The sequence below is a fragment of the Elgaria multicarinata genome, chromosome 3 (assembly GCF_023053635.1).
Source record: "Elgaria multicarinata webbii isolate HBS135686 ecotype San Diego chromosome 3, rElgMul1.1.pri, whole genome shotgun sequence".
NCBI classification, from domain to species: domain Eukaryota; kingdom Metazoa; phylum Chordata; class Lepidosauria; order Squamata; family Anguidae; genus Elgaria; species Elgaria multicarinata.
Window position 1 is genome coordinate 55,768,787 of NC_086173.1, and position 18,090 is coordinate 55,786,876.

The following is an 18,090-nucleotide window of genomic DNA, read 5'->3' on the forward strand; positions in this document are numbered from 1 at the left end:
TGTCTTACACGCTACCACAGTAGCTTTCTTGCTATTTATTACAGCCACTTCCAAGTGCATTTATCTCTTTTAAGTGGCCATCATGAACATCTGTCCAATGTAAAAATGCAAAGGGTGGGTATGAAGAGGGGGTGGGGAAGCTGCAGGCGAAAGAGAAAGAGTGCATTAGTTTGCTAGCCCTGTTCTCTGCCCAAATTCTTATTTTAATTTTAAGGTTATTTATGTAAAAATACATAAATTCCAGTTCTTTGCACCCAAGCCTGCTTACAGTTCCAAAAAAAGCAAAGGGAAAAAAAGCACCTCTATTATTCTCAGGCCATTTGGTAGTGGTTGCCATGGAGATCAAAAGCAAAATAGCATGCAAATCAACACAAGCCCCAGCGTTCAATAACAACCTTAAAAGGGCAGCCGGATAAGACGACAGAAATCACTTGAAATGCTTCAACCTGCTCTGCTAGCTGTGATTAGATCTAAAAGGGAAAGAAAAATACCCTGATGGATTATAGAGCAGACGAAAGGCATCTACCGGCAGTGGGGTGCAGCCTGCATGATTATTTTACATACATACACACTTTCGCACTGTACCCAATATTCACATAGAAAACCTATGTCTATATGCACAAAGGTATCGGAACTTACCCAACAATTTACCATGAATACATAAAACATTTTACATTTCTTCCTAATCTACTCCCAGTACTTCAATCAACCAGAATTTAGGTAATTATGTTTTGAAAATTCTGTTGTTGTTGTTGTTGTTGTTGTTGTTAAAAATAATCAAATGTGTCTATTATTGTTCTCCTTTCTCTGAGGGCTAATGAAGCACAAACATTAAAAAAACAAAAAAACAACAATTGGGAAAATTACACATGCAGTAGCTTTATTGGGATCAACCAAAATGTCACAAACAGTAAGCAAGCCTTTGAGTTCTTCAGAACTCTTCATCAGGCTGGATAGTACAAAAAGTGGGGGTGGGGTGGGGAGGGAAGAGTCGAAGCAAGAGAAGTGCAACACTTAGGCTAGACGTAACCATCAGATTTGCATTTAGACCCAGTCTGGAAATTGCAGATTGACTGAATTAGTCACGCTAGGTGCTGTAGGCTTCAGGTTACACCTAGCGTTCTCTGAGGAAGAAGCAATGGCTGAGTCCCATTTCCAAAATTCATAAAGTCTGGCTGTTGCCCAGATCTATCTCTAGATTGCTGCTCTTTAGATGGAGGGCTCCATTAGTGTATATGTATCTGCTACAGACAAGCTTAAATAGCAAAGTCATGTTGTAGTATAATCAACCCTAGAACTGTCATGAGAAAAAAGAACTTAAGTTTGAGAGAGAGGGGGGGAGAGGGAGAGAGAGAGAGAGAGAGAGAGAGAGAGAGAGAGAGAGAGAAAGGATCGAGAGTTCAATCCACCAGCCACAATATTATTAAACTCATAAGACAACGTAGGTTATGCCTTCTCTTTACTACTGTATTTCTTCTGGAAGTAATGTGATTACTCAAAACATTTCTCTGGTTCTGAGCCAAAGTGTTTTATTATACAAAGTGGAATTGCTCCCTCTTTGGGCTTTGGTATATGGGATAATGGATACCAATGGGTAGTTGGTTGTTTCCAGTGCTATGGAAGTATACGAGTTGTACCCATGCCTAGGGGAATTGAACCATTGGTTTGTCCAGTGGTGTATGTAATAGAGGAAAGCAGTAGTTATGAGTCTTAAGGAACTGGACTTATGCTATGAACTGGTAATGCCTGTGTGCTTTCTTCTGCATCTCCATAATACCTGCTTAACCAGTAGATTTGTTAATAAACCAATTATTACAAAAATCCTGTTAAGTCCTCAGTACTCTTTTATTCAAAGGAAATTTTATTCTGTAAAGACTGTCTAACTGCTTAGAAGGGGGTCCACAAAACAATATGGATGTTTAACATTTCATTCATGTTATTCCTTCCCTTAGCCGCTTGGTCAAAAAGTCTTTCAGTCCAAGTACATGGACATAATAACCAAGGTGGTCAGTAGAGATTTTATTTAATCCATGCAATCTGTGTTTTTCAATCTGTCATCCACTTATTGAAGAGTCAGAATTCCCTACCCCAGAATTTTGTTCTACTCATGCAAATGCACATTAGTTAATGCAAATTAGTGCAAATCCCCACCCACCCCAAGTGAGTCTGTTGAATCCATGAGTCCACAGAATCTGTGTGACTCAGAAAAAGCTGGTTTGTTGTAGAATCCACAGGACAGATTCATAGAAGTCCAACCTCATTTGAATCCATTGTGGATTTCTCCAACATCCCATGTGGTCAGTCACAACTGATGTCAACAGGACAAAAATACTCTTAAATCAAAAATATTCCAGTATAACATATTTGTGGACTTAACCCAACTTTTTCAATCAGAACGACATCAGTACAGCTCTTCTGCCATCTGATGTCACCCTAGGGCCAATATGGGGGTGGTCCCTGGTGGAAGTCGATTGACGATTGGTTGCCTTCCACCAGAAAGAGGGTGAGGGCAGCTCTGGTACCTGGTTGGCTGCAGGAAACCCCGCACTCCCTCCACAGCATTGAGATTAACTGATGATACCCCAGGAGAGGGAAATTGTGGGGGTTTGGAGGGAGTTGGCGCCAACCCGGTACTATGAAGACTGCCACCAAATCATAAGAGTTACAGGTAAGATCAAATAATTAGATATGTTTTACTTTAAAACTCAGGGTCTGATTTTAGTGTTTTGTTGTGGAGGACCATTGACCTTAATTTTCTTTTTCTTACTCTGTAGCAAGCTAGTTCACTTGCTTGAACTGTCTGGATAGATGCCTTTTTACTTGGGCGTAGCCCTATGGAAAACTCTCTGTCATATTATACTTACTAACCTCTCTTTGTTTGTGGCAAATCTAGAAGATACAGACTAATCATTTAGGAACATCTGTGCATATAAGATCCTGTCTCATGCAGAACATTTAACTTGAGGTCTCCTGTCCAGAGAAATGAACTTCAATCAACTTTCTGTATATATTCAGTTCTGCTGGCCATAATATGTAAAGTACACAAGTAGGTGCTTTCCATATTTCTTTTTCTCATTTTCACTGACATAGATTAAAGTATCAGTGTGAACAAATGTGTAAACTACATCCATTCACTGAATCAAATGTCAGATAATCAAATGTCAGATAAGATGGGCTACAATAAGGTAAGGTAACTAGCAGGAAAAAAGTTAGGAAGTGTGGAGAAGGTTACTATTTTAGGAATTGTATCTTGTCTCATGTCGTAACAACATCATAAACCCATCCATTCCACAATATCCCATTCTCTGAAGCACACAGTGATTTAAACATCTCTAAAATTTTCAGTCTACTTTTTCAGAAACTGGACAGTCTCCAGCCCATTTTCGAGAAAGTTATTTGCCCACAGAATGTCAGTAGACCTTGCAAGCTACACAGAGTCTAGGCATATTTTCCCCTCATTGTACATCATAACTTAATGAATTCTAGAAATAGGAACTACGTTGCTAACGAGTCACCTGGCTTGGCTTGACTACCTCTCAACGCTTTCAGCTGATGGGACACTTTCCTTATGATTAATAGGTCATACAGCCTATTAAACCCACTGATTAGAAATTGAGGGCGGCTGGGTACCCAACTTCCACAATGACATAAGTGGTATCCAGATTAGCTGTGAGAACTACTCTCAAGATGAAGAGCTTCACAAAAACAAGCCATAAAGGTACTGAATCTCTGATCCATCTGTCTATGGCCCAGTTTGCACAAACAAACCCTGGATAGCCATGAATGAGCACATGACTAAGCATGCTGGCTCCCATCCACTTCCACTGAGTTAAAGAACCCAAGGACACTCTGCTCCTGGGTTGTTTATCATGACATCCACATCTGGAATTGAAAGTTGCTGGGGTGGAGAGAACAACCTAGACTTGTAACCCATGGTTTGTTCTTGGGTCTGTGGGTTGTTTAAAACAGTTGGAGTGGTCGCTTGATCACTTCCACTTCATTATCAACAACCTACAGTTAACAAACTGTGAGCTGTTTTGCAATATGTGAACTGGATCCATAAGTTAGAACTGAGTTTCCAAACAGTTTTGATTGCACAGTTCTTTCCCTGCGTAAGGCTTTTGAATTCAGTTACATGCCTAGGAACCAGTTTCCAGAGTTCTTTTCTGGACAACACATAATTGGCATATACTGCTACCTCCTTTTTTAAGTGAAGAAAAGGTTCTCCACAAAAGTTGGAGAGAAATGAATTCCTAATAAGTTATTAATTCTTCCAGGATAAACAGGAAGGCATTTATTCCATTTAGTGAGCTAAAGGGGATGAATGCCACTCAAAGGCCCTCTACACAAGAAAAGGACAACATATGGAATTTGCGAGATTAATCTTAACAAGGTGTGATCCTTGCATTAACCCTCAGGCATAATCCTTGCATTATCCATACAAAATCCTTAGCCTTTTGTTAGAGGGAACCTTTGTTATGATTGCATTAATCTAATCTTCGTCTCTTCTATATAAGTTCTTCATAACTTGCAGACTGGTTTTAAACATCACAGTGTTGTGAAGTCTTCTATGTTTTTCAAGTGATGTCACATTTATTCATGAGTCTCCCCTTGTTCTTTTTGGACTATTTTGAACATGATACAAAAGCAAATCTGGTGTACCCATTAAGTACTGTTATTGTTTTAATGAATTTTTATTGATTTATTTGTGGAATTTGTATACTGCTGAATATAGTAAAATCCTTCTGTGGCTTACAATGTTAAAATACATTTAGGTACAATATTAAAAACACAACATTAAAACAGTGACAGTAAAAACCATTTAAAGAAGAGCAAAAATGGAATGGCATGATTAGTTTACTGAAAGCCCAGGCAAACTCTCCCTGCAATTTGATAATTTTGTACACTGCCCTGTGATTTAATCATGAAGGAGGGGAAAAAATATTGGCATATTCACCAAGAAGCTGCAGGCAATAATGCTTCTCTGGCAAGTATACCTGTATGGTAGATGCATGTGTCGCCATCTGGATTCATGATAGACCTGCATGTGGTATAATAGATGTGCACTTCCACAAGAAAGTGAAAAGCTGGTTTTCCATAAGCTTTTGGCTTTTGCAATCAACTTGGTTTCTCTGCTAGATTGTATTAGTGCTGCTAGAATTTTGGAGGGATGTTGCTATATTATTAATATTAATTTGTTTTTTTATGGTTTTATTGTTAATGGCTTTTATGATTAACCACACAGGAGGTCCCATTTTGGGAATTAAAGGTGGGGATAAACATTTATTATAATTAATTTAATTTGTACTCTGCATTTCTACCAAGAAAAAGGCACTCAAGGTGGCTTACAATCATAGGGGCTAAAAAAATAAAATGAAATGAAAACTTGATTATAACAATAATAAAACAAATACATTAGGGGCATAATCCTATTGGATTCGCCCTTGATACTTGTAAGTCTCCGAACATGGAGATTTTTGAGTATTCAGTACGGAGCAGAAGGCACGCCAGAGATGACTGTCACCTCTGCTGAGTCTCCTGTGCTGCATTTAAGCTAGATGGGCTTTTTTGCCTGTCTAGCTGAATTGTCAGGGAGCGAGAGGGAAAGTGGCTGGGGGTGCAGGTGCTGGATATGGTGTAAGCCAGCCTTCCCACTCCACTCTCAGCATGCTCACTTTCCCTCCTCTCCAAGGTTGCAAAGGCGACCTCAGAGAGGCAGCTGGGCAATTCTCTCAGGAGCTCAGGTTCTTGGTTCTGAAGTCAGAGTACTGTCTCTGAACTCGGATCCAGGAACCCAATCTTATGCCCCCCACCCCAGACTCTGCCTAGGGTCCATAAGATTTCTCTCTGGAAAGGCAATTAAAAACACAACAACAATGAAAACAGCACCCACCCCAGCAGACCAACTTACATGCCAAAGTCTTGCTTGAATTCAAATATTTTTTTGCTTGCTGGTGGAAGGACAGCAGAGAGGCATCCTGTGTTTTTTATTCCTTAATCTTGAGCTTTAATCATTGGGGGTAACATTTTGCAGTGTTTTGGAGATTTTTCAAGAAGAGTTGTTTATTCCAGTAAGATTTTTTCTGCAAATCTGTTTCACACGAGACTTTATGACCCAGCAAGTGCCCTGTTATAGTTCCTGGGCAAGGAACCCCACATTTCTTAGTAAGTTTAGGGATGTAATGCAGTTTAGTGCCATATCCATCTGCAGTATGATTCGTGGAGGATACCTCCATGAATGATATCTATTCATTTTTTCATGTTGACTTCGCAGGGAGGGGGGCTGGAGTTGAGCTGTGCAGTTGAAGTCTGAATTGATGTTCATATTTCCCAAGTTATAAAAGTCAAACTAACAGTAGCTCTCTGTGCCACCCTTTTAAAAGATAAGATACCATATTCATTCTTGTCCAGCATGCAGGACCATCATAGTTTCCCATGAGCTGATCTGTAGCTAAATCTATATGACATGATGGTAGTCTTGAGATTTTCTCAACAGACTCTATCAGTGAATCTTATCATGTCCCACTGACTTGAATTCATTCAGATAGTCCAAGAATTCTTTGTAGTATATCAAAGTCTTTGTAGTCCCTTGGTCTCACTGAATCAAAACCACAAAGCAAAACTTGCATACTGACGGTACCTTTTGAATAGCAGTTGGTGCAAATAAAAGGTATTGTCTCAGATGCTCTGGGTTTCAAGTATTCTTTGACATTCTCCTTTGACATCTCTGTGTCCTTAGTTTTGTGTTTTTAAGTGTCTCATCTCATGTAGGTAAGCAACAGAGATAAAGTAGGTACAGAAGAAGAGTTCCCTTTCCTTTTAACTTGTCATTTTCTTTCCTTCTGAGTTGAGCAATGGATCCAGTATATCCTTTTTTTTCTTTTTCTTTTTTGCCATGCTTTAGCTACCAACACAAAAGCATGCAAAAACCCTTCTTGTTCTTGTCTGACAGTTCTCCTTTTACAAACCCATTTTGTCCCTCTGCTTTTATTATTTTTGCCCTGGCACACTTATGCTATGCCAACATGTTTATTTATACACTTTTGCTATGCCAACATATGTATTCTTAATAACTTGAAGATGGAGGGTTCTTTTCTGTTCAGCCACCAGGTAACAAAGCCCAATTTGGCTTCTGTTGAGTTTTCCTTTCATTCTGGCCTAGTACACTGTCCAAAATTAATCTCCCTTTTTGCTGGTAAAAATGCTACTAGTAGCTACGGCTACATGGATACGATGGACATTGGCTGGGGCAAGCTGGAAGTTGTAGGACATTTTTCTTAACTAAATATGCACAGGATTGCACCCCATGTTTCTTTTTACTTTTTCTCTCTGGATGTTTTGCCTACAGTTGGAGATAAATCTGTGAAACAACTGGATTTCATATTTTCAAAAATACGTATTAGTTTATCCCAACAATCCTAGATGTAACTTCAAATCTACATACCAGTAGAGTCTACTCCATTTCAGGCTGCACCTGTCCACACCATCTTAATACTCTGACCATCCAGATTTCATAATTTCAATATCAAATCATCCTTCTCCTCTCCTCCCTCTGCTTTCTGGGAACATCTTGCCTGATGAAGAGATCTGGAGCATTTCTACATAAGGCTTCTATTGCATGCTCATGATTGGTAACTCATAGAAGTTTGCGGGTCCTTCACATGACACTGTCAACTTCAAGGACATCTCCTGCTCTTTCTGACCTTTATCTCACTTTTTAAAAGATCAGAAATAACCCAATATGGAACATTAATCTGATATACCAGCTATGTTTAATGATGGAGTTGCACTATAATGACATCGCCATCTAGTACTGTAAAATGAAACATATAGAACTTGCTGAAAACTTGCTGGAAAAGACAGCCCTGAAAAAACAGCCCACATCAACCTGTGTAAGGAGCCAATCTTAATCCCATAGAGAATCCAGAAGCAAAAACTCAGGTAAATTGCAAGATAAAAAACCTGGTGTGATGAAGCCCCTGGAATTCTTGAAAGCTTGCCCATAATTTTGGTTGGTCTTAATAAAAGTATTGCCTGACCATGTTTTTTGAAATGTTTCTTATGGACCAACACAGCTTACTTTGTTTTATGTGTAACTTGGACAATTCCCTTTTAATGTAGCTCTTCTTTCTTTGGTGACTTTCTTTCCTGTTGATGAGAATGATGTATAAAAGAGCAAACTTCTAAAACAGAACATTTCTGCTAATAGATGCCATTAGTGCTTCAAAGTCTATAAATGGCCTTTCAATACATTTGTTAACTTCTGACAAACTTCCAGCAATGGAATTCATCCTTCCTTCTTTCCAAATATGCTTACATATCTATTATTGCTTTCCCCTTCCTCCTGAATCTGGGTTCAAGTATACTCTTTTTTTTTTTGTTTCTTGTATATGTCAGGAACTATAATAATACAAGCTAAGGACACCTTGCCAGGAAGGGCTCAGGACTTCATGACCTCCATGGCCATCATGGGTCTGTCCCAATTAGTATCTGGCCCCACTCATTCAGCAGGGCACACATTGGACCTGGTTTTCCCACGTAGGGTTGGATGATGGTGATCTGGGAGTAGAGGAGCTTTTTATAGTTCTGTTATCATGGGAAAAAATAACTGTCTGGTGGGATTTAGACTTGGCTGTGATTTGGAGCCTCTGCAGGGGCGGGGGCCAGTGAAGGTGATCTGCCCAAGGAAACTGATGTATCCAGATAGTTTTCTGATGGCTCTTGGGGATTTTTCTGCCATCTCAGCAGGCAATTCTGTGAAAGCGCTGGTTGACCTCTGGAATGAAGGAATGCCCTGGGCAGTTGATACAATCACTCCTGAGCATCCTCTCTCATGGCGTGCAGCCAAATAAGCCTCCTGGTTTTCCAGGGCACTGTGGGTGATGGAACACCTGGGATATTGACCAGAGTGACATTGGTGGAAAACTCGGAAGGAGTTCGATCAAACACAGGCTAGAGCCCATGGCAATGAGACGGCGTAGACATCGCACTTTGCCGCCACCATTGTGTCTACACAGAGTCACCTAGCCAAGCATTTTTGAGTGGCCCTCAAGAAGAGGTGGATCACTCAATAGCCCACTGTGACCAATTTGCACAATACTTTGCAGGTAAAATCGATCGTGTCCATGCCAACTTGGATGCAATAGTTGATACAGATCTGGTGGATGTAAATTTGGCCTCTGCTTGTCCAGTTACAATAGATACTTTTCAATTTACACAGCCAGAAGATGTGGCCAGGATCCATGAAGAAGTGAGACCTACCACTTGGGTGCTGGCCTGTTGACCCTCATGGATTATAAAAGCAGCTGGAAGGGGTGGGAGGCTGGGTGAGTGGGTAAAGGTAGTGGTGAATGCCTCTTTATGGCAATTTGTGATTTCGTCTTGTGTAAAAGAGGCCGTGGTAAGAATTTTGCTTTTAAAACAAAAAACAAGAAAACCTGAATCCCATTGTACTAGATTTCTGGCTGTTCTCTAATATTCCATTCTTGGGTAAGATGCTGGAGTGTGTGGTGGCTTCTCAGCTCCAGGGATTTCCAGATGAGGTGAATTATCTAGATCCATTTCAATTTGTCTTTAGGGCTGGTTATGGGCCAGAGACTGCTTTGGCCACCTTAGTAACTGATCAACACAATATCAACACAACAAACTGATGACATGCACTCCAAAAATCTGGATGACAGCACTCAATGGTTTCATGTAGATGTTGAACAGCATGAGGGACAAAACTGGCTCCCGTACTGGAGAGTCCACAGGTTTCACAAGCACCACCTTCTGGAGCTGACCCTCCAAGAAGGAGTGAAAGCACTGCAATGCCGTGCCTCTCTCAAATCAGACAATCATCCCAGAAGGATACCGTTCTGCTGAGTGATCTAGGAGAATCAACAGGGTCACCCCCCAGACTCTCTCCTGTGCCTTGAACCCCGACTGAAATGGATATACATAAACAGTCCCATCCCCAAAGCGTCTGGAGCTGGTTGGCAACCACCTACTCAAGGACCTTGCCAAGGAATGGAAATGTATGCCACCAGCCTAAAATTATTAAGATAGCCTGGGTCTTATGTGATTTTTTATTGTGTTGTACAGTGTTGCATTGTATTAAGCTGGAAAAATTGCTTATAGTGACATAAAGCAAATGCATGTTTGAAAGGCAGAAACATAGTCTTATAAGTTTTAACTATGCATTTGATTATTTGAAGGGCTTGATTTCTCAGCCAGTCTACACATTTTGGGTATACACATGAGATTACCGCTTCATTCATCACAGGCTGTACCTATTGAGGGAGAATTTCCTCCTCATCAATCTGATTTTTAAACAAGGGTCTATTTTCCCCCTACAGTGTTAGCTGCTGCACGAACCTTCCACTTGTCACTATGGCTGCATTATTGAAGGAGTTAATTGGGTAACATCTCGCTCACCTACCCGGAGTTCGAACCCCTTGCTGAAGCTCAGCTGTAGCTCACACACCCTCCTAATTACATTTATTCACAGAAATCAAAAGGAGAGGGACGCAGTTGAGTAAAGGTCACATTAATAATACAGGCTGAAAGAAAGCCTGTGGATATGTATTTTTCATTAAAGCCACATTTGACTGAAGGGGCAATTCTTTTAGGATTGGCAGTATTTCTCAAGGAGGCTGTAGGTATGGCAGAGGGGAAGTGGTGCAGGGGGTGCGGGGTGGGGAAGAGAAGAATCCTCGTTATTCTCTTGTCATTGTTTGTTGTCTGCTCCAAATCTGAAGAAATAACAAGGAAAGTTAATCATGTTGCTCACAGCGAGAACTGCCTGAGATCACAGACTTCAAACCAGGGGTCTTGGCATCCTCCGCAAGACTGAGAGGGAGTACAGCCACTTGGATTTCTGTTTACATTCAGGGCCTCCTGAGAGCAAGATAGATGACTTGAAGATATAGGTCTCACGTCTTGCCAGGGCCAGATGGAAAGCAGAAATCTTTAGCCAATCTGAAGCCACAACTACAGAGCCATATTTGTTTTATTTATGTGCTGATTTCTAACACGCTATATTCCCTTCAGGCACCTAGGCACGCACACATGCAGGCATGCACACGCGCGCGCACACACACACAGGACTCGCGTGCATTAGAAAGGCAATGTTAAATCAGAACTGGTTAGTTTACCCAGAATCAACATTCTTCACACAAGTTTTATTGGTTGTGCAGTGAATCCCAGTATCTTGTAGCTATACATGCTTGCCATGAATCCAGAGGCAAAAGAATATTTCCATCATGTAGCTCATTAAAGCTGTAGTTCTGTATACACCCACCTGGGAATGAGTATCATTGAACTCCATAGGATTGTGCTATAAGGCAGCATACGCTGGAATAATTTAAATGCTAAAAATGGAACAATTCCGGTCTTCAGTGTATTTATTTATTTATTTATTTATTGCATTTTTATACTGCCCAATAGTAAAACACTGGATTAGTTTTAACTGTTATTGGAGTAGTATTGGTGTTATTGGAGAATCCTGCAGAGAGATGTAGTCTGGTCTAACTGATACACCCCTAGTCTTGTTTCTCCAGTGATCTGCTGCTTCTGCATCACAAAGAGTTGTTTGATTTTCTATACCACATGAAATAAGCAGGCAGTCTATGAAATAAATGGCAACCCCCCCCCCCCCATGACACCTACAGGTTATTTAAGAAAACAATTTGAAGCAGAAACCAGGATGAATCTAAATACCTTGGTACCTACCATTTCAGATGAATCTTTTTCTATAATTGAAGTTGTACTAGCAAGCTTGTAGATAAGGTAAAATGCTGTTTTCTTTTACAAAAGGCTTTCAGCAGCCATCTGTACTGTCAGCTTTGGTACAAATGCACTATGGATATACCAAAAGTTTAACCAATATACATACTATTTGCCATCCCCACAAAAGCTGGATGCTTGAAATCATATGCACAGTTGCTCACAAAATGCTCACAGAAAATTTCATCATATATACCAATAGATGACGATGAAGATGATTTAATCAGTTATACCCCTTGCCATATCTAAGGAAATCTCTAAGTGGTTTACAAATAAAAAAATTATAATCAATATAAAAACTCATGAGTTAAGATTTTTAAAATATTTTAAACCAAAGCTTAAAGCACAATGTGTGCGTGTGTATTTCAATACCCATGGAGCTAAAAATTCAATCCTCATGCACAAGAAAGAGAAGTGTCAGCAGACTTGGGGGAACCCCAAGGTTTGTAGAAGTACAGAAAAAAATGTTAAAGGGGATTTCTTCCTCCCTGAAAACCAGTCTAATGAGGACTGGACATGATCAATGGACACAGAATATTGGAAGGAAGAAAAGCCCAGAAAAACAGGGGGAATGAAACAGAGTATTCTGGAAGAGGGCATGGCTGACTGGCTGGAAAAATAAATAGGATCATACCACACTGCAACATTATGTTGTAGGTACCATTTACTTATATTCCATGAGTATGCTCAGCCATCTGCAAGGATACTATTTGAGGAGTTGGAAAGAGCAGCCTAAAGTTCACCCTGTAGCTTTGATGAAAAATACCAAAAAAAACCCACCCCTCAATTCCTGCAGCTCCAAATTCCCTACTTATACCACCTCACATGGTCTCCGTTTCTCAAGCGTGAGGATTTGCCTAGCAGCTGATGACAGTGTGCACGTCTTTTGTTCTGCAGCCTGAAGAGAGTGAAGGTCAGGCAGGCTGCTGCTTGCAATCCATAGTCTAACAGGCTACCTTAATTTCTGCGTTGACCTTCTCAGAGGAGGACACATGAACCTACTGCAGAGGCAGCAACCCTGCTCAAGACACGGAAATTCCACTGGGCCCGGAAAGTCACCTACTCCAAAAGCCTTATAGTAGCAGTGACAGTGACCAGTGGGTCCCTGTGTGAGCATTATGAGCCATTTCCATGTGTGAGAGATATTACACGTGGGCCTGCTGCTGCTGCACCAAATGTGCTGGAGCTGGAAAATCTCTGAGTCCATCAGCCTTCTTGGTGCCACACCCAAGTGGCCCTCATGTGAGCCATTCCTGTGATGGCAGGTCCGTCGTAGAGGCTGGTGGATGAAGAAGGAAATTATCTCCTTTGTTTCTTGTGCTCTGCCGTGTCTCAAACTACAATGCTTTGAGGGTCTCCATATTGGGCGGTATCAAAATGTAATAAATAAATAAATAAATAAATAAATAACTCCGTGACTGACTTGGGACATGCACTCTGCTGTTGCACATGCAGAAATCCTCAGTGTCAACCAGAAACAACCTGTGTCCAATGTTTTGTGGGAATTAACGTGTGTGATTAATAGGGTTACCTGTTGTCTAAGATGTAACTAACGGCATTATTTTAACCCTCTAGAGAGTTGTGAGAAGATACATATTCACAATTGCAACTGACTTTTATTTTGAATAAATGAAAGCCGTGCTGGTGCCTCAGATGAAAAATTTCCCTTCACTCTTGAGGGAGGGAAAAACAGTAACTTCCAATTGCACTCTAATTCCTCCCATTGTGAAGTGCCGCATCACAAGTCAATTAGCATCCAGACAAATCTGTTTTCTTTTAGTCATAAAAATATGAGGCACAAAGAAGCAGGCTTTTAAAAGTTGCCTCAGGAATTTGAACACAAGACTGCCATTAGTTGGGGGTCCTCAAAAATCTCTGAGGAGCCTTTTGGCTGCCTGCGACAGACACTTGTGGTAGAGGTGCTGAGGAGCTCACCCTTTGGTATCTCACTCTATTCCCAAAATTTTTTGGGGGGTTGGGGTTTATTGAGGAATTCGCCTCTATGCTTGTTCCCTCCACAGGATATTCTGGCACTGTCCCAGGCCTCCTGGAAAACTGGTCAGTGCTGAATGAGTCCAGGGGAGACTGGCAGCAGCAGATGACAGGGTGAGCTGCCACCAGCTACTTAACCTGCCGACTAATACACAAAGCCATCTCTGGTGCACAGCTGTCTGAACAATACATTTGCCAATTAAGTTAATACAATTAAATCCCTTGTATCCAACAGAAAGGGCAGCGCAAATCCAGGTGAAGGGAAGGAGGGAATCTTAACAGCCCTCCGCTGCATCACCCATCCGAAGAACAAAGGCAAAGAAAGAACATTATAAAAACAGCGAAATCCACTGTTAATTAATGTTGAGGTATCAGGAGGCTTATTTATAGCTCTCTCTGTGGCACCAGGAGAGGATGAATTATAAGTCAGTCAGCCAGTGGGGAACTTGGGACTACACACAGAAACAGATTCACTGCTTCTCAGTTCTTTTAAAGCACGCACGCACTTTACAGTGGACCCAGCAAGATCTTCTTTTATGCTCCTGTTTTAACTATTACTGTGAGACCAAACAAAAGTGCCTCCCCTCCCCCAAACCAATAAGGTTTCTTGTATTTATTCTTCCAAAATATGAGGCTGAAATAAGAAAGATGACTCTCATCAATAACGTGAAGTAGCAGTCAGGAAGAACACATTACTGAGCAGTATTTGCAGACTTCGGAGACTCACAGAACTCTTCACTAGACAGGTGAAGAGTTCTGCCTGTTAAACAGCTCTGCATTAACTACATCTTATGAACTCTTCTTATAACAGAAACCGGTGCTATTAAACAAAAACATTATTTTGAATTTATAGTCAATAATTAAATTTGATTTTTTTTTTTTTACAGATTTCAGGATTTCATATTCCTATTGAGAATTTGTCTTACACATTTATTACTTTAAAAACTACACACACATTTTCAATATAATTTTCAATATATTTTTCGTTAGTGTGCTTTGTTTTGTTACCGTCTTCCAACACCTTCATTTCTCTGTGTTTCAATAACAAATAAGAAAAATGAAAGTGAACCAAACTTTCTTTGTACTTTTAAGAAAACCCCATGACTAATAAACACAGGCATCATTAAATAACAGCCCTTGCAACATGTCATAGATTAACAAACAAACACGCATCTTAATCACCCAATGAAGGAAACAATCCAGAAATATTTCATTTTATGACCTTTTCATTTGGTCTGTCTTTTGGTGACATCATGGTTTGCGTTGTTTCCTATTCAGTATTTGGGTTTATGAAGTTATTGAGTGAGGGACACATCAATAGTTACGTGGGATCAGGGGGGTGTTGGAATGGTGCAGATTCTCCTAAGATTTATTTATCTATTTATTACATTTATATACCACCCCAAGCCGAAGTTCTCTGGGCAGTTTACAAAAGTTAAAAACAGTGAACATTAAAAACAAATATACAAGAAACTTAAAAGCATAAAAACAACAATATCATTTAAAACAGCTATTCTGGGGTCAGTTAAAAAAAAACCCTCAGCATATGTTGTTAACTACCTGGGAGAAGAGAAAAGTCTTAACCTGGTGCTGAAAAGATAACAATGTTGGTGCCAGGCGAGCCTCGTTGGGGAGATCATTCCATAATTGGGGAGGCACCACTGAAAAGGCCCTCTCCCTTATTGTCATCCTCCAAGCTTCCCTCGGAGTAGGCACTTGGAGGAGGACCTTAGATGTTGAGCATAGTGTACAGGTATGATAGTAGGGATCTGTAGGAATTAACATTGCTGGTTTTCAATGGCCCATCTCCCATCCCATGCCTTTAACAATAACCCGACTTTCAGAATTTAAGCAAGTAAAGATTTCCTGTCACTTTTTAAGAACGTAAGAATAGCCTTGCTGGATCAGACCAAAGGTATTCTGTTCCCACAGTGGGCAATGAAATCTAGTATTCGGTTTCCTCAGTGGCCAACCAAAAGCTCCAGTGGGAAGCCACAAGCAGGAGATGAATGCAATCTCACCCTATGTCCATGCCAAGGACTAGATCTACACTACTGCTTTACAGTGGAATTGAAGTGCACAAATAACTGCTGGGGCACAATCCACGTTCCATATACTGCGTTCATAGTGTTATTTCCTGCTTTTTATTCCACATTCATAATGATTTGACTCAAGGTGTAGACCTGGTCAAGGTGGAAAAGTTTTCTTGCTTCTGAATGTTAAGCTGCAGTATCAGGCACAAAAGTAGGCATAGGCTAGCTAGGTGTTCTCTTTTACATAGAGGTCCATCCTCCATTTGAAGGCATCCTCTATTTGAAGGGATGTCCTACCCAATTCCAGTTTAAACACAATGAACCACCAGAACTGTTGCCCATCTCCAGTTGGCACATGGACAGCAGAATAAACAGGCAGGTATACAGGTCATCTGGTCACAGTCATCTGTACTATGCTGGGATGCGCTGTATTTCTATTTATGGTGAATGCTGTTTGATGTGAATAGGTCCTAGATGCAATCACTGTATGTGCAAATTTGGCCAATTTCTGTGGTCGCAACAACCCTTTAAAGTGAGGGTCATAAGGATACGAATTCATTGCATCTACAGGCACAGTGATCAACTGATCACATTCAGAAGCCTTGAAGGCAAATGTATATTTTTATCCTACCTGATATACACGAGTTTAAATAAATGAGCCAGCCAAATTGTTCAGCCAATTGACAAATGCATCTATCTCTAAGAGGGACAAAGTAAAATTACAGCTCATAGCTTCAGATTTTAAGGCACTGTATGGCTGGGGTGGTGGGGAGGGGTTGTTCTGCCCTGTCTTTTCCCTTACGTGGTTAATGAAGAAGTACCTCATGAAAACACTGCCGATGGTCAGAGCAGCAGATTGAGGGGGGAAGGAAAATTAAACAGGGGAAGACGTTCAATAAATAACCAAGGCAAAATGCCTCATGCATAAAAGGAGGGGAAAGGATTCTAGTAAAAAATCTCAAAGCCACTAGAAAGATGAGATGAGATGAATTAGATGGAGGGGAGGGAGAATGTAAAGTACAAGGCTTGCATATGACAATACAAGGCCTGAAATTTATCAAGAGAGAGGACTGATTTGTTGCATGTGCCAGGGACATCTGTCAGCTTGATCAGCTGCAATTAGCTGCTACGAGGCTCTATCCAAAGGAGGTCACTGGAAACTGCAGCCTCTCTACCTCCCAAAAGTAAGGTGGGGCAGGAGAGGGTCACCCTGGTCCTCCCGTTTCCCATTACAAGCAGTCTGGAGAGTTTGGTCCTCAGTATGATTGAATGATCTTGCAGAGTGATGGCCTTTGCGAGGCCTGTAGTTTGTCTTGTGGAATACCAATTACTGCCATCTGAGAAACTCTGGGAAGTACATGAGCTCGGGACCTGCCACTGTGCTTGATTTCAAAGAGACTGAAACTGATAGCTAAGAAGAGATTACTGGGCGGTGGGGAGAGAAAGAAATATGAATGAATTGTTTGAGCCAGATCTTGAATGAAAAAAGAAAGAAAGAAAGAAAGAAAGAAAGAAAGAAAGAAAGAAAGAAAGAAAGTTTTCAATCTGCTCGCTGCAGGTTAGGCCTTATAGAATGAGGAGCCGAAGAAACAGCACTCACGGCCCTCAGGAGGAAGAGGTCCTGGTACCAAGGACAAATACCCTGTTTGTCTAAGGAATATTCCAACTAAGCCTGCAATTATGCAAATCAAATAAAAGTATGTATAATTCAGGTGCAGAATTGGGTTGGTTTGCCCAGGATCCAAATTCCTTTTGGTACAGAGTATATCCTGGCCTGTCTAATCCAACAAATATAACAAGCATGACATCAACACAGCTATACAGTGTTCACAGCTCTCTTAATAAGCTTTCGCTGCTTGTACATGTGAAGTGGTTCCTTTTATTGAATTAATAACATCAATTAGGCCATGTATATTAGCATACCACGATGCCTCATGGGTGAAAGACAACAAATGCAACAGTGATTTTTAAGTTAGTGTTATTATGTTTAACTAGATAGCTGCATTTACAAGCTCAGCACATTTAAATCAGATTAAAATGAAGACTGACATACATTTTTTTCTCCAACTGTAGATATTATTAGAGGTGAGTCATCCTTGCTATGGGCATAAGATCTCTAGAAATGTTAGAGTGAAGTGAAAATACCCTTCCAAAATTCTCCAGGCTGCATAATTTTGCCAAATATTCTTGAGTGGAATGTGTGTGTGCGTGGAATTCTGCACCCATCTCCTGGAGGCAAGGCTTCCCATCAGAAGCAGCATGGCTTCGTTTCTTTTTTCCTAGACAGTTTATTATTATT

The 18,090-nt window shown here is 40.7% G+C and overlaps 1 protein-coding gene across 4 annotated transcripts in view; it reads right to left on the minus strand.

The window, feature by feature from the left end:
- Positions 1-18,090, minus strand: part of TNRC6C (trinucleotide repeat containing adaptor 6C) — a 544,733-nt gene that overhangs the window by 373,894 nt on the left and 152,749 nt on the right. The gene's annotated exons all lie outside the window — the stretch shown is intronic.